This window comes from Schistocerca piceifrons, chromosome 10, assembly GCF_021461385.2.
Source record: "Schistocerca piceifrons isolate TAMUIC-IGC-003096 chromosome 10, iqSchPice1.1, whole genome shotgun sequence".
NCBI classification, from domain to species: domain Eukaryota; kingdom Metazoa; phylum Arthropoda; class Insecta; order Orthoptera; family Acrididae; genus Schistocerca; species Schistocerca piceifrons.
The window spans coordinates 38,966,268-38,976,927 of record NC_060147.1 but is presented as its reverse complement, the minus strand read 5'-3'; the positions used below and the strand labels follow the sequence as shown (position 1 = coordinate 38,976,927).

The window sequence follows — 10,660 nt, the reverse complement described above, 5'->3', positions numbered from 1 at the left end:
ACTTTAGTGCAAATGAGGCATTCTATTAATTTTATCCATAGTGGATGCTGTTGAACTCCGTGACTGTCCCCTCATAATGCGCTCCGTCTTCAGGCCACGAGTGGCTCATCGAGACCATCCGACCGCCGTGTCATCCTCAGCTGAGGATGCGGATAGGGGGGCCGTGTGGTCAGCACACCGCTCTCCCAGTCGTTATGATGATATTCTTGACCAAGCCGCAACTATTCGGTCGAGTAGATCCTCAATTGGCATCACGAGGGTGAGTGCACCCCGAAAAATGGCAACAGCGCATGGCGGCCAGGATGGTCACCCACCCAAGTGCCGGCCACGCCCGACAGCGCTTAACTTCGGTGATCTGACGGGAACCGGCGTCTCCACTGCGGCAAGGCCGTTGCCTCGTCCCTTCATAGGGTGCAGAAAAATTTCCGCTGCCAATCACAATAAAAGATTATTCATTCGTCACAGACCAGTTTCGGGCTTGTCCCCATCCTCTGGTGTTTATATATTCATGTACCTATTTATATTGAAGGAGATCACTCTTTGAATGCAAAGAAAATTATTTGCTGGTGACTAAACAGATATATGTGGAACAATTGTAACTGGCAAGGCGGCATTTGTCAAAAATATATCTGCACTTACATAAAGACAAAGTATCCTTATTTCAATTATACCGTGGTGACAGGTTTTCCACTCAGTTTCACCTTTGTTACCATTTTCACGTGCATGTGTCAGTTTCTTTCTTTTAAATATAACTCCATTTTTGACTACTGTGACGTGACCTCGTAATATACACTGTGTTACCATTCAAAGATTTATGTCTCTATAATAAGGTAATATTTCAAACAAATGGAAATTTTATGAATAAAAATTACTCCTTTTTTAAGAAAGATTTATTTAAAAACGAAAAATTTTAGCATTTTTTGTATGTTTCATTGATATTTCGGTTTATTTACTGGGTTATTAGTAAAAAGAAAAGAAAATACATCTTATAACCGACTGCAAACAAATATCGAAAAAATTCCGGTTATTCAGAACCGAAACACCGGTATCGGTTGTAACAGGTCGGTTTTTGCCATCCCTAGGTGGAGGCAGTGACCCACATTCAGCTACGACCGCCGGTAGTCGAATTGAGTATTCCCGGCGACCGGGCGTAATTTTAAGCGGCGACAGGTAGCAGGAAAGGGGGGGGCGGGCGTCTCCGCCTTCCAATCTAACTTTGCGGCAGAGCTTCGGATAGCTAGTGGCTCGGCGTGCGCTGCCAGCCTGCCCCGCTGAACGGAACACACCCTGCGACCCGAGTCACGAAGCTACCCACGTATACACAAATAGTAGATGTTCAGAATAAATACAAGAATAAAGAAGAACACGTGGTTCGCAGACGGTCGTTCCCTCAGCCAGAGCCGGCCGGGGTGGCCGAGCGGTTATAGGCGCTACAGTTTGGAACCGCGCGACCGCTACGGTCGCAGGTTCGAATCCTGCCTTGGGCATGGATGTGTGTGATGTCTTTAGGTTAGTTAGCTTTAAGTAGTTCTAAGTTCTAGGGGACTCATGACCTCAGATGTTAAGTCCCATAGTGCTCAGAGCCATTGTATATACCGACTTGACAGAAAATCCTAGGAAGTTCTGGTCTTACGTTAAATCAGTAAGTGGCTCGAAACAGCATATCCAGACACTACGGGATGATGATGGCATTGAAACAGAGGATAACACGCGTAAAGCTGAAATACTAAACATCTTTTTCCAAAGCTGTTTCACAGAGGAAGACCGCACTGCAGTTCCTTCTCTAAAACCTCGCACAAACGAAAAAATGGCTGACATCGAAATAACTGTCCAAGCAATAGAAAAGCAACTGGAATCACTCAACAGAGGAAAGTCCACTGGACCTGACGGGATACCAATTCGATTCTACACAGAGTACGCGAAAGAACTTGCCCCCCTTCTAACAGCCGTGTACCTCAAGTCTCTAGAGGAACGGAAGGTTCCAAATGATTGGAAAAGAGCACAGGTAGTCCCAGTCTTCAAGAAGGGTCGTCGAGCAGATGCGCAAAACTATAGACTATCTCTGACATCGATCCGTTTGAAAATTTTTAGAACAGGTTTTTTGCTCGCGTATCATGTCGTTTTTGGAAACCCAGAATCTACTCTGTAGGAATGGATTCCGGAAACAGCGATCGTGTGAGACCCAACTCGCTTTATTTGTTCATGGGACCCAGAAAATATTAGATACAGGTTCCCAGGTAGATTCTATTTTTCTTGACTTCCGGAAGGCGTTCGATACAGTTCCGCACTGTCGCCTGATAAACAAAGTAAGAGCCTACGGAATATCAGACCAGCTGTGTGGCTGGATTGAAGAGTTTTTAGCAAACAGGACACAGCACGTTGTTATCAATGGAGAGACGTCTACAGACGTTAAAGTAACCTCTGGCGTGCCACAGGGGAGTGTTATGGGACCATTGCTTTTCACAATATATATAAATGACCTAGCAGATAGTGTCGGAAGTTCCATGCGGCTTTTCGCGGATGATGCTGTAGTATACAGAGAAGTTGCAGCATTAGAAAATTGTAGCGAAATGCAGGAAGATCTGCAGTGGATAGGCACTTGGTGCAGGGAGTGGCAACTGACCCTTAACATAGACAAGTGTAATGTATTGCGAATACATAGAAAGAACGATCCTTTATTGTATGATTATATGATAGCGGAACAAACACTGGTAGCAGTTACTTCTCTAAAATATCTGGGAGTATGCGTGCGGAATGATCATATAAAATTAATTGTTGGTAAGGCGGGTGCCAGGTTGAGATTCATTGGGAGAGTCCTTAGAAAATGTAGTCCATCAACAAAGGTGGTGGCTTACAAAACACTCGTTCGACCTATACTTGAGTATTGCTCATCAGTGTGGGAGCTGTACCAGGTCGGGTTGACAGAGGAGATAGAGAAGATCCAAAGAAGAGCGGCGCGTTTCGTCACAGGGTTATTTGGTAACCGTGATAGCGTTACGGAGATGTTTAGCAAACTCAAGTGGCAGACTCTGCAAGAGAGGCGCTCTGCGTCGCGGTGTAGCTTGCTCGCCAGGTTTCGAGAGGGTGCGTTTCTGGATGAGGTATCGAATATATTGCTTCCCCCTACGTATACCTCCCGAGGAGATCACGAATGTAAAATTAGAGAGATTCGAGCGCGCACGGAGGCTTTCAGACAGTCGTTCTTCCCGCGAACCAGAAAAGGGAGGTAATGACAGTGGCACGTAAAGTGCCCTCCGCCACACACCGTTGGATGGCTTGCGGAGTATAAATGTAGATGTAGATGTAGATTTGAACCATTTTTTTTTAGATGTGTTCAATAATGTTCATGTCTGTGGAGTTCCGTGCCCAGAGGAACTGTTTAAGCTCCGAAGATAGTCCCTAGAGCCACTCTGCAGCAATTCTGGACATGTGGTGTGTCGCATTGTCCTGCTGGAATTGCCCAAGTCTGTCGGAAGGCACAATGGAGATGAATGGATGCAGTAATCAGACAGGATGCTTACGTACGGGTCACTCGTCAGAGCCGTACGTAGATGTATCGGTGTTTCTTATAACTCCAACTGCACACGCCCCACACCATTACAGAGCCTCGACCAGGTTGAACAGTACCGTGTTGACATGCATGGTCCATGGATTCATACCCGTACACTTCCATCTGCTCGATACAATTTGCACGAGACTCGCCTGACCAGGAAACATGTTTCCAGTTGTCAACAGTATAATGCCCGTGTTGAAGGGCACAGGCGAGGTATAAAGCTTTGTGTCGTGCAGTCATAAAGGGTACACAAGTGGGTCTTCGGCTCCAAAAGCCCATACCGATGATGTTTCGTTGGACGCTTCGCACGCTGCCACTTGCTGACTGCCCAGAATTGAAATCTGCAGGAGTTTGAGAAAGTGTTGCACTTCCGTCACGTTGAACGATTCTCTTAAGGGGCTCCGGAAAGGCTCAAAATCATGAAAAGTTCAATTTTTACTTTCTTGCGTTTTCTGAATCTGCAGACTATTACCTTTTAATAGATATTTAATTTATTCAATTCCGAAGACTAAAACTATTTTTAAATTTTTTTTGAAATGTGTTCTACATGGGCGTGACTCACTGTGGCGCTGTTAAACTGCTGTCAAATGGTGTTATTATTAACGTCCGTGTTCATCAGGTACATTTTAGTGATGTGAGATAAAGTATGTGTTGTGGCTAACCTGTGAAGGTTCAATATATATCGCTGGTGTGATTGTCGATTGTTTCATGTTTATTTACTCTGTCGTTATCTCGAAAATATTCGTAATTAATTCTGTTTCTTGAGTCTCTGTTTTGTTGAAGTATAATAATGAGTAAAAGTAAAGTTATTAGAAATCCTCTGAAGGCCTTTAAGAAAAGGAGAAATGTTGGAAAGCCAAAGGTATGTGTTATTACTGTAAACAATAAAGACGGTAACCAAGTGAGTGAACCTAACCTCTCAAGTACACCTGCCCATAGCAGTCAAAGTGGGAAAGAAAATACTTCACAGAAGAAGCTTGGTTCAATGAGTGAAAACTATGAATGTTTTATGGGCGAATCGGATGTGAATGAAATATTTGATATGTCGGTTCTCAAAGGAATTTTTTCAAACTGTGTAAGATGTATTCATTGTAGTGAAGTTGGTCTGGAACTCTCCATAATAAAGCACGTAGGACTTGCTAGTGAAATACAACTGAAATGTGATAAGTGTTCATACATGACCACCTTTTGGAACAGTGTTGCAGTAACTGCAACTGAAGAAAATGGTAGCAAAATCTACGAACACAACAACGAGCGATGCTTGCTTTAAACAAGGAACGCCTTCGGGCTGCAGACAGGGCTGTAAAGAGTCTAGAAATAGAAGCAAGAGTAAACAGGAGGAGGAACAAGAGGAAGCTGGAGGAGGAGTTTGCAGAGGATGAAGATAATCCATCCTATGGACCTGGAATGCACTAAAAAGTTAATCCAATCTTTGTCGCTCGATTCCCAAAACTTTTATTTTCTCATACTAATTACATGTTTTCTAAGGATCTTCCAAACATATTTGTTTCAAACTTTCAGTAAGTGTTACACAGTACCTTCTGCATAATTTAACACACCTTCTGCATAATTTAACGCAGTCTTTTTCCAAAAAGCTGTATATTTTTGAATATATAAATAAAAAACTGCAAAAAAATGTTGTGAATTTTCATTGCAATTGAAAAAAATCATCTTTAATAACTGAACTAAAATTTTGTAAAATCCCTGTGTTAAGTTGTAGCCCATATTCCAATAAACAATCTGTAAAAAGTTCAACTTCCTACCTCAAATACTTTGTGAGGAAAGATGTAATTTATAAGCGTTAACATTGCAAGTATAGGGCGTTCCGGAGCCCCTTAAATTGTTGTTGGGTCCATTCTTGCAGGGTCTTTTTCCGGCCACAGCAATGTCGGAAATTTGATGTTTTACCGGATTCCTGATATTGACGGTACATTGCGACTACAATACCACGTTGAAACGTACTTAAATCTTGCAATTGTAACAACTGCGCCAGATACTTATTGTCTGCCGGCCACTGTGGGCGAGGGGTTGTAGGCGCTACAGTCCGGAACCGCGCTGCTACTGCGGTCGCAGGTTCGAATCCTGCCTGCGGGAATGGATGTGTGTGATGTCCTTAGGTTAGTTAGGTTTAAGTAGTTCTAAGTTCTAGGGGACTGATGACCTTAGAAGATAAGTCCCATAGTGCTCAGAGCCATTTGAACCACCCGCCGTACCAACAATTAATTTTATATGATCATTCCACTTCAAATCGTTAAAATCGTGCCGTACGCATACTCCCAGATATTTTACAGAAGTAACTGCTACCAGTGTTTTTTCCGCTATCATATAATCATACAATAAAGGATCCTTCTTTCTTTGTATTCGAAATACATTACATTTGTCTATGTTAAGGGCCAGTTGCCACTCCCTGCACCAAGTGCCTATCCGCTGCAGATCTTCCTGCATTTCGCTGCAATTTTCTAATGCTGCAACTTCTCTGTATACTACAGCCTGTGATCTGAAGATGGCACGGCTGCCGCTTGGTACCGTTGGGTCTTCGTGGCCTGTTCGGCCGGAGTATAGTTTTTTTTTATGTATCTTGAAACTGAGAGAGTCCAAATTTTTCAATTTTTGTTCGATTTTTATGATAGGAATAAAAAAACCGAAAATCAGTTATTTAAGTAACAGGTTGCTTTGAGTGGTCTTAACAGTCAGGTTTGAGCACTGGTGGGAAAGCAACGGATGTAACCGAAAACCGGCTGTTTCAGCGAAAACCGCCGCCGCCAGTTTCGACCCCCGGCACCTCTTCAGGCTCCGCCGCGCGGCGTAATATCCCCTGGCAGCAGCGCAGCGCCGGACAATTTGTTAGTCTAATTCGGTGGCGCCGGCGATTACGCCGTAGGCGGGTGGGCCAGTCCATCAGGCGCGCTAAGCCCCCTCCGCCACGCACCGCGCTGCCCCAAATCCGTTTTAAATTGAGCCCGCGGCGGCGCCGCGTCCACCTGGGCGAGCGGCCGCCGCCCGCACCCCCACACTGGCCGGCCACCCCCACCTCAGCCACCCCCACCCCTCACTCGGCCTACCTACCCCCTCTCAGCCTCGTGTCCGAGCGCCGCCTCGGGGCGAGTTTTTAAAATGCAATTTCCCGCCCCCCTCGCCGGATATTGCTTAATAACCGCGAGCCCTGGCCGCTCCTGCGGCAGTGACGCACCCCGCCGCCCGGGTAATTGTGACGTCGTTATTAGATTCCGTGACGTGCTCGCGCCAGATGCTCAGCCGTCCGCAAAAATACCTCCAGCCTCCAGCGTGGACAGCCGCCCGGAAGGAATTCCGATCTGGCGGCCCTTCCCCGGCTCTGACGTCAACGCCGCGGAGGGCCGTAACAGATTTTCGAAACTACTTTACAAGCATACAATCTCACTACCCACCTTACCGTATAGTCTCATCTATATCAACAGTACTGGCCATTAAAATTGCTACACCAAGAAGAATGCAGATGATAAATGGGTATTCATTGGACAAATATATTATTCTAGAACTGACATGTGATTACATTTTCACGCAATTTGGGTGCATAGATCCTGAGAAATCAGTACCCAGAACAACCACCTCTAGCCGCAATAACGGCCTCGATACGCCTGGGCATTGAGTCAAGCAGAGCTTGGATGGCGTGTACAGGTACAGCTGCCTATTTAGCTTCAACACGATACCACAGTTCATCAGGAGTAGTGACTGGCGTACTGTGACGAGCCAGTTCCTCGACCGTCATTGACCAGACGTTTTCAACTGGTGCTGGTCAGGGCAGCAGCCGAACATTTTCTGTCCGTACAGGAACTGCAACAAGCGGTCGTGCATTATCCTGCTGAAATGTAGGGTTTCACAGAGATCGAATGAAGGGTAGAGCCACGGGTCGTAATACATCTCAAATGTAATGTCCAGTGTTCAAAGTGCCGTCAATGCGAACAAGAGGTGACCGAGACGTGTAACCAATGGCACCCCATACCATCACGCCGGGTGATACGCCAGTATGGCGATGACGAATACACGCTTGCAATGTGCGTTCACCGCAATGTCGCCAAACACGGATGTGACCATCGTGATGATGTAAACAGAACCTGGATTCATCCGAAAAAATGACGTTTCGCCATTAGTGCACCTAGGTTCGTCGTCGAATACACCATCGCAGGCGCTCCTGTCTGTGATCCAGCGTCAAGGGTAACCGCAGCCACGGTCTCCGAGCTGATAATCCAAGCCACTGCAAACGGCGTCGAACTGTTCCTGCAGATGGTTGTTGTCTTGCAAACGTCCCCATCTGTTGACTCAGGGATCGAGACGTGGCTGCACGATCCGTTACAGCCGTGCGCATAAGATGCCTGTCATCTCGACTGCTAGTGATACGAGGCCGTTGGGATCCAGCTCGGCGTTCCGTATTACCCTCCTGAACCCACCGAGTCCATATTCTGCTAACAGCCATGGGATCCCGATCGACGCGAGCACCAATGTCGCGATACGATAAACCGCAATCGCGGTAGGCTACAATCTGACCTTTATCAAAGTCGGAAACTTTATGGTATGCATTTCTCCTCCTTACACGAGGCATCACAACGCGGTTTCACCAGGCAACGCCGGTCAACCGCTGTGTTTGTATGAGAAATCGGTTGGAAACTTTCCTCACGTCAGCACGTTGTAGGTGTCGCCACCGGCGCCAACCTTGTGTGAATGTCCCTAAAAGCTAATCATTTGCATATCACAGCATCTTCTTCCTGTCGGTTAAATTTCGCGTCTGTAGCACGTCATCTTCCTAGTGTAGCAATTTTAATGGCCAGTAGTGTATGTTAACAAGGACAATACGGCGCTGCGGTTGGCAACGCCTATATAAGTCAACAAGTGTCTGGCGCAGTTGTTAAATCGGTTACTGCTGTCGCAATGGCAGGTTGTCAAGATTTAAGTGAGTATGAACGTGGTATAGTCGGCGCACGAGCGATAGGAAGCAACATCTCCAAGGTAGCGATGAAGTGGGGAATTTCGCGTATTACCATTTCACGAGTGTACCGTGAATATCAGAATTCTGGTGAAACATCAAATCTCCGATATCACTGCGACTGCAAAAAGATCCTGCAAGAACGGGACCAACGACGCGTGAAGAGAATCGTTCAGCATGACAGAACTGCAATACTTCCGCAGATCGTTGCAGATTTCAATGCTGGACCATCAACAAGTGTCAGCATGTGAACCATCCAACAAAACAGCTTTCGGAGCTGACGGTCCAGTCGTGTAACCTTGATGATTGCACGTCACAAAGCTTTACGCTTCGCCTGCGCCTGTCGACATCAACATTGGTCTGTTGATGACAGGAAACATGTTCCCTGGTCGGACGAGTCTCGTTTCAAATGTATCCAGCGGATGGACGTGTACGGATTGGAGACAATATCATGAATCCATGGAGCTTGTACGTCAGCAAGGTGGAGGCTCTGTAATGGTGTGGGGCGTGTGCAATTGGAACTATAGGGGACTCCTGATACGTCTTGACACGACTCTGACAGATGACATGAACGTAAGCATCCTGTCTGATCGCCTCCGGCCATTAATGTCCATTGTACGTTCCGACGGACTTGGGCGATTCCAGCAGGACAATATGACACCCCACACGTCCATAATTGCTACAGGGTGGCTCCCCACGACACCCCACAAGTTCTGAATTCCTACAGTGTCGCTCCAGGAACACTCCTCTGATTTTAAACACTTCCGCTGGCCACCAAACTCCCCAAACATGAACATTATTGAGCGTATCTGGGATGCCTTGCAACGTGGTGTTCAGAAGAGATCTCCACCTCCTCGTAGTCTTACGGATTTATGGACAGTCCTGAAGGATCCATGGTGTCAATTCCCTCCAGCACCACTTGACACATTAGTCATGACACGTCGTGTTGCGGCACTTCTGCGTACTCGCGGGGGCCCTAGATGGTATTAAACAGGTGTACCAGTTCCCTTGGCTCTTCAGTGTAATTCAGAAGATAGGATGTCATAAACATTGAGAGCAACGAGACAGGAAAGCGGGATGCCTCCAAACACTACTGTAGAGGGATGTTGTCAAGTGACCTTTCACTGAACTCAAAGTAATTATGGTCCTATGAAAAGGCAGTTAGTGGCACCAAAGTTAGTGTCGAGACAGAAACTGAAACTGAGGGTAGCAAAGCAGAAGTTGAAATGCTTAACTCCGGTTTCAAATGTTCGTTTACAAAGGTAAACCCAGAAGAACTGCCGCAATTTAATCATCGTTCCACAGGAAAGATGAATGGAATAAGTATTAGTGTCAGTGGTCTTGAGAAACACCTGAAATATTTAAAACTGAACAAAGCTCCAGGTCGCAATGGGATCCTGTCAGATTGGATACTGAATTTGCGGCTATTGTAGATCCCTAGGACAAAAAAACCGCACCCAGTTCCTGCAAAAAGACACAGGCCACACCTGATGACAAGAAGGGTAGTGGAAGTGATTTACGAAACTACAAGAAACTATCCTAGGCATCGATTTGTTGTAGAATCTTAGAACACGTTCTGAGCTCAAACATAGTAAGATGACTCGAATGACCTCTTCAATGCCAAACAGCATGCATTCCGAAAACGTCGATCATGTGAAACCCAGACCGCACTTTTCTTAGGTAATATACTGAAAGCTTTGGATCAAGGCAAGCAGTTAGATGCTACATTTCTTGATTTCCGAGAAATATTTGACTCAGTAGCGCACCTGTCAAAAGTACGAGCATATGAGGTATCAAGTGAAATTTCTGACTGGATTGAGGATTTGTTGGTAGGGAGGACGCAGCGCGTTACCTTGGATGGAGGATCATCGTCAGATGTACTCGTAGAACTAACTTCCGTTGTTCAAATGGTTCAAATGGCTCTGAGCACTATGGGACTCAACTGCTGAGGTCATTAGTCCCCTAGAACTTAGAACTAGTTAAACCTAACTAACCTAAGGACATCACAAACATCCATGCCCGAGGCAGGATTCGAACCTGCGACCGTAGCGGTGTTGCGGTTCCAGACTGCAGCGCCTTTAACCGCACGGCCACTTCGGCCGGCTAACTTCCGTTGTGCCCCAGGGAAGTGTGTTGGGACCCTTCCT

The 10,660-nt window shown here is 46.1% G+C and overlaps 1 pseudogene; it reads right to left on the bottom strand.

Annotated features, from left to right (window-relative positions):
- Positions 1–278: 278 nt before the first annotated feature.
- Positions 279–396, bottom strand: LOC124719140 (annotated as a pseudogene).
- Between the last annotated feature and the right edge of the window lie 10,264 nt (positions 397–10,660).